We start from the raw sequence: 6,615 nt of genomic DNA, 5'->3' as shown, positions 1-6,615 counted from the left end.
TTTAGCTGGATGGATGGATGGATGCTTTATTGATCCCCAAGGGGAAATTCAAGGTCCCAGTAGCTTAAAGACATCACACACAACATTCACATACATCATAACAGGATGATTAAAAAAGCAAATCCACATGAATAGCATGGACAATAAAAGAAAAAATACTAAATAAAATAACAAATAACAAATCCACATGAATGTACTAAGAGATGTGTAAGCATGAGAGGCTTGCAGGGACAGGGTGGGGACTGACCCTGTGAGTCAGTATGAGAGGGGGTGTCATGGTGGTAGTGCAAACAGGTCCAATAGTGCAAGGATAAAGTCTAGAGACCAGCATTAAATATACGCAATATAAGAGAATAATGTAAACCTAGTAATATAAAAACTATAGCAGTGCAAGGATAAAGTTTAAAAAAAGACAGCATTAAATATGGGCATTATAAGGGAATAAAGTAGACAGTAGGATAGACACAAATCAACAGTCAATGTTTGTGAGGTTTGAAGTAATAGGGTTACAGCAATTGTTCAAATATAAAGTCAGACCTCAGTCCATGCTGGGGGAGGGAGGGGTTGTTCATATGGGCTAATATAGCCTGTAAACAGTGGGTCAGTACATAACTATGTATAGGAGGTATGGAGAGTGGTGGAGAGGGAGACAGACTATGCAGAGAAGTCTCTCTCCTCTTCCTTTTAGTGAAGCATTGTAGAGTCGTATGGCCCTGGGGACAAATGTCTTCCTCAGTCTGTCAGTTACACACACACACACACACACACACACACACACACACACACAGTTGTGCATGGCAGTGTGCGTAGTCTAGAGCTGATCATGCTCTTCTGTGTTGTGATAGTGGAGTGGATGACGGTCATTGTCCAAAATGTTGAGCAGTTTGTTCAGGCTCCTTTAATCTGATGTTGAAGTGATGCTCTCCAGTTCAGCTCAGCGCCCACGACAGAGCCAGCTCTCCTTACCAGCCTGTCCAGTCACCCAGCAGCCCTCTTCTTAGTGCTCCCTCCCCAGCATACCACAGCACAGAAGAGGACGCTGGCAACAACCGACTGGTAGAACACCCAGAGGAGCTTGCTGCAGACATTAAAGGAGCGCAGCCTCCTCAGGAAGTACAGCTGGCTCTGCCCTTTCTTGTAGAGTGTGTCAGTGTTGGCTGACCAGTCCTGTTTATTGTCCAGGTGTACCCCAGATACTTGTGTTTACCACCTCCACATTGACCCCCTCAATGGAGACACAGCCAGCAGAGCAGGCTTAGACCTACGGAAATCCACCACCATCTCCTTGGTCTTAGAAGTGTAAAATAACCAAAACACCTCTCTGTATAGAGCGACACAGTTGAACTTGCAGCTCCAGGACGACGCTGCAGTAGATTCAGCAGCTCTCTAAAGCACACCCGTTGATCAAGGAGGGGTTTGTTGTATCAGACTGCTTTAGTTTGAGCCACATGGACCCAATGAACGGACGTGCAAATTCACAAAAAGGATTGCGCTGCTTTGGGCTGCTAAACCTGCACAAAAAAGACAAAACAGCGCCTTGCTGCTCCTGTGCTATTGCAACTGTTTAACTGAGGTAATGTGCAACATTTAGCCCCATTCTATGAATCTACCGGCCCTTGAGACGGGGCAGATAGCAGGTTGCGAGTGATGCACAATCCATGGTGCTATCAGTGAACCCAATCTTGGTGAATTTGCTTGAGAGTTTCCTAACCGTGTTCAGTGTGATTTGGAAGGGTGTGACCCTGGCACATTTTCACATGAAAGCTCCAAAGAGGAGGCAACAATTCAGAGAATTGTTGGGCACATCATACTTTGATTTTAAAGCTAGAAAATACACATTCGGGCATTGTGATGGGGCAAGCACCATGGCTGAGTGTGATAGGCAGAGACACCTGTCAATCAAAGTACCCCATAATAGGTCTCATGAAGCCTTAAGGGTACCCTGTGGAGTTGTAAACAGCTGTGTTTAGATGAAGATGCAGGCCACAGGCTGTTCCACTGATCCCCAGCTGCCGAATGGCACCAAGAAATGTTTAACGCAGACTTACATAATGCAGGTTTGGAAATGGGAGGAAATGCTTTTGACACGTTACAGTACATTAACACAGGCCAAAAGTTTGGACACACCTCATTCAATGCATTTTCTTTATTTTCATGACTATTTACATTGTAGATTCTCACTGAAGGCATCAAAACTATGAATGAACACATATGGAATTATGTACTGTAAAAAAGTGTGAAATAACTGAACATGTCTTATATTTTAGATTCCTCAAAGTAGCCACCCTTTGCTTTTTTGATAGCGCTGCAAACCCTTGGTGTTCTCTCAATGAGCTTCATGAGGTAGTCACCTGAAATGGTTTTACCTTCACACGTGTACCTTGTCAGGGTTAATTAGTGGAATTTTTTGGGACCATCAGTTGTGTTGTGCAGAAGTCAGGTTGATACACAGCCGACAGCCCTATTGGACAACTGTTAGAATTCATATTATGGCAAGAACCAATCAGCTAAGTAAAGAGAAACGAGTGGCCATCATTACTTTAACAAATGAAGGTCAGTCAGTCCGGAAAATTGTGAAAACTTTGAATGTGTCCCCAAGTGCAGTCGCAAAAACCATCAAGCGCTACAACGAAACTGGCTCACATGAGGACCGCCCCAGGAAAGGAAGACCAAGAGTCACCTCTGCTGCTGAGGAGAAGTTCATCTGAGTCACCAGCCTCAGAAATCACAAGTTAACAGCAGCTCAGATTAGAGACCAGATGAATGCCACACAGAGTTCTAGCAGCAGACACATCTCTAGAACAACTGTTAAGAGGAGACTGAATCAGGCCTTCATGGTCAAGTAGCTGCTAGGAAACCACTGCTAAGGAGAGGCAACAAGCAGAAGAGATTTGTTTGGGCCAAGAAACACAAGGAATGGACATTAGACCAGTGGAAATCTGTGTTTTGGTCTGATGAGTCCACATTTGCAATCTTTGGTTCCAACCGCAGTGTCTTTGTGCAACGCAGAAAAGGTGACCGGGTGGATTCTACATGCCTGGTTCCCACCGTGAAGCACGGAGGAGGAGGTGTGATGATGTGGGGGGGCTTTGCTGGTGACACTGTGGGGGATTTATTCAAAATTGAAGGCATACTGAACCAGCATGGCTACCACAGCATCCTGCAGCGACATGCCATCCCATCAGGTTGGCGTTGCATCATTTATTTTCCAACAGGACAATGACCCCAAACACACCTCCAGGCTGTGTAAGGGCTATTTGACCAAGAAGGAGAGTGATGGAGTGCTGTGCCAGATAACCTGGCCTCCACAGTCACCGGACCTGAACCCAATCAAGATGGTTTGGGGTGAGCTGGACCACAGAGTGAAGGCAAAAAGGCCAACAAGTGCTAAGCATCTCTGGGAACTCCTTCAAGACTGTTGGAAAACCATTTCAGGTGACTACCTCTTGAAGCTCATCAAGAGAATGCCAAGAGTGTGCAAAGCAGTAATCAGAGCAAAGGGTGGCTACTTTGAAGAAACTAGAATATAAGACATGTTTTCAGTTATTTCAAACTTTTTGTTAAGTACATAATTCCATATGTGTTCATTCATAGTTTTGATGCCTTCAGTGAGAATCTACAATGTAAGTAGTCATGAAAATAAAAAGGAAACGCATTGAATGAGAAGGTGTGTCCAAACTTTTGGCCTGTACTGTATATACAGTCATCTCGCACTGTGTTTGTGTGGAGCAAATCATTCATGCATTCAGCTCTGATTGGCCAGTTATGTTCTCACATTGCCACCATACTGACGCTTGACAGAGGGGTTCATGTTTTTACACATGAGTTTCTTTAGTCCCAGTAGCTTGTTTAAGTAGTATCAGAGAGACTTGGGAGGATAGAAGTTCCCACAGTATGTAGCAGAGCCAGCTTATTTCTCCAGGTCCAGTTCTCAATCTATGACATCTGTCACATCTCTGAGATTTTCTGAGTGTTACATACTACTGTATATACAGTAGGCTACAACAACTGCAAGATAACTGCTTCCACTCCACAGGGTGTCTTTTTAAAGGACAGTTTGTCCTAATGCCACATTATGTGTCCTTCCTTCTAGTGACGTCAGTGTACCGTTCATCATGTTAAAGTGGCATTTTTTTATCACTTCATTTCAGTTTCCTCGGAGGTGACTAGTGGCCAGCGAGGGAGTGCTGTTCATTTCTACCCAACAGGTTACTGACCGTTCACCTGTGTCACTGCTGTACACACTGTCTGGGCCTGTGTGTACGTTCCTCTGCTGCCCTGGCTAATGTAACCAGCTAATGTTACGTGAATTTGAACCGAGTATTCCCATGCATCACACAAGATGAGACTGTAGAAGTGAAGCTGTCCAATTGCTCTCTGCTGAATGTTTCTGTACAAACACACAGAGGCATATTTCAATGGAATTGCAATGCCTTCATCAAAAATGTAGATGCACTTTCTCTAAATTATGACTTTCACATCTCATAGTTATGATTAACCATCTCGCAACCATGGGGAAAAAGTATCTCACCTTTAGGAAATCCTATAGAGATATTGGTAACACATGGAAACTATCTAAATGTTAGCTGTCATTTCTTAAGGTTTTCAATAAATTCCTATTGTATTTATAGTGTCAAAATATGACTAACTTTATCTTAGGACACTTTACAGATAAAGTAGGTCTAGACCACAATCTAATTTACAGAGATTATTATTTTCTTATCTTGGGTCGTCACATCCACATTGCCATGGATTATGGGTCATCTTTCAAGCAAAGTCTGTACCCCGAGCACACTTTCTGGAAGTCCACTCGAGGCCCCTGTTAGGTTTGGGAGTCTGCATGTGTGTTGGCTTCAGCGGGTCTTTTGTCTTTGGAGTGTTTGGAGTCTTGACACTTTGTAAGAAGCATACTGAAGCCTTAGGTCTCACACACACTATACTGTTCTGGCTTCAGATCCAGCTGAGCACACAGTATGTCACACTTCTGCCTCAGTTTCCAAGTATTCAACCTTTATTTATCCTCGAGAGATAAAGAATACATCGTCAATTTAGACAACATGATTAATAATGGTGTGCAGCTGCTTTATCAAATTCAAACCTTGCATTGGAGTTAGGTCTTCAACTCAACGCAGTCTTTCATAAATATGCTGATGTTGTCATGTACCTGGTATCCATGGTGAAGGGGGTTGGCTTAAAGCAGGGGGGGTCAAACTCAACTTCTCTAAGGGCCACACTGGAAAATAAGAATCACATCAAGGGCCAGACATGTAGACTTTATAAACATGCTTTAATTGAATTGAAAATGTGAACTGAAAATGTGAACTATCTTTGACTGTATTACTGCATGTTGACTTATTTTCAACATTTTTGTTGCTTTTTCCATCTTTTTGTTGCTTTTTTAATTTGTTGCGTTTTTTCTCAACTTTTGTCGCATTGTTGTTGACATAAAGCCCTACAAAAGTCAACAAAAAAGTTCCTTAGCCATCAGAGAATTTAGCAAATCAAGAAAAACTGTTTCCCTTTTTTTTTGGTTGGCGCATAACTCCGCTAGCCCAAATTTATATGGAACCTAAATTAATATGCGGACCGGATCAAAATCTGTGAGGTGCCAGGTTGTGCCCGCGGGCCTTGAGTTTGACCCATGGCTTAGTGAAATCACTTTGTTTCCTTAGATTAGACATAATCATGTATAAAATCATCAGCGAGAAACAACAACAATTGCAACCTAGATCCTGTTCATATGTTCATTTTGAAATCATTTACAATGTTTAGGAAAGATGATTGATGTTGTGATATTTTACGTATAGTTATATTCATAGTCAGGCGATCGAATTGAACTATCTTGGCCAGGAATATATTTTACTCTTCCTCTTTGCTACTACATGATATATGCATATCAATGGAGTGGTTCTGTCTGCAATGACCCTGCAACGATCATGGTCTTGGGAAATGTTTTTTAACCAAACTGTTACACTGCCACCTGGTGGTCAATACCAATATAAAGCCAACACATCTCATGTTGAGCCAAAGCATTATGCATTATGACCCTCACAGAATGCGGGCCTGGAACACCTAGGGAGGCACCCAGGGGGCATCCTGACCAGATGCCCTACCCATCTCAGCTGGCTCCTTTCATCGGCTCTACTCCGAGTTCCTCACGGTGATGCAGCTTCTCACCCTATCTAAGGAAGTAGTGTTCTAAATGTACCTAGAAAGTCTTTTTTTCAAAAGCATAAAATGCTTTCATTTAGACAGAAATAGAGAGGGGAAGACCTGCAGCAGAGGGCCCAGGGCCGGCCTGACTGTATCCACAGTCTTTTAGCGAGTGGTCAGACTGCCAGCAGTCCCAAAAGATGCAGAGGCGAGCAGCCAGAGTAATGAGGCTGGCACCCTGCTTTACATTCTCTCCCTGGCATGGCCTACATTCAGCCCACACAGCTGGAACAAAGCCCTGACCTGGGGAAGTTCAACCATTTATTGATTGTAGAATTAAAGGTGGAGTTTCTGTCTTGTGGGGAGACAGAAACTACGCACTATACGTAGCTTTGACTGAGAAAGAGAGGGAACAAGGACCCCCTACAAACATTGTATAAAATCACCAAGTTGCATATTAAA

This window comes from Perca flavescens, chromosome 16, assembly GCF_004354835.1.
Source record: "Perca flavescens isolate YP-PL-M2 chromosome 16, PFLA_1.0, whole genome shotgun sequence".
Taxonomy (NCBI): Eukaryota; Metazoa; Chordata; class Actinopteri; order Perciformes; family Percidae; genus Perca; species Perca flavescens.
The sequence above is the reverse complement of the archived record's forward strand: the minus strand, read 5'-3'. Positions refer to the sequence as shown.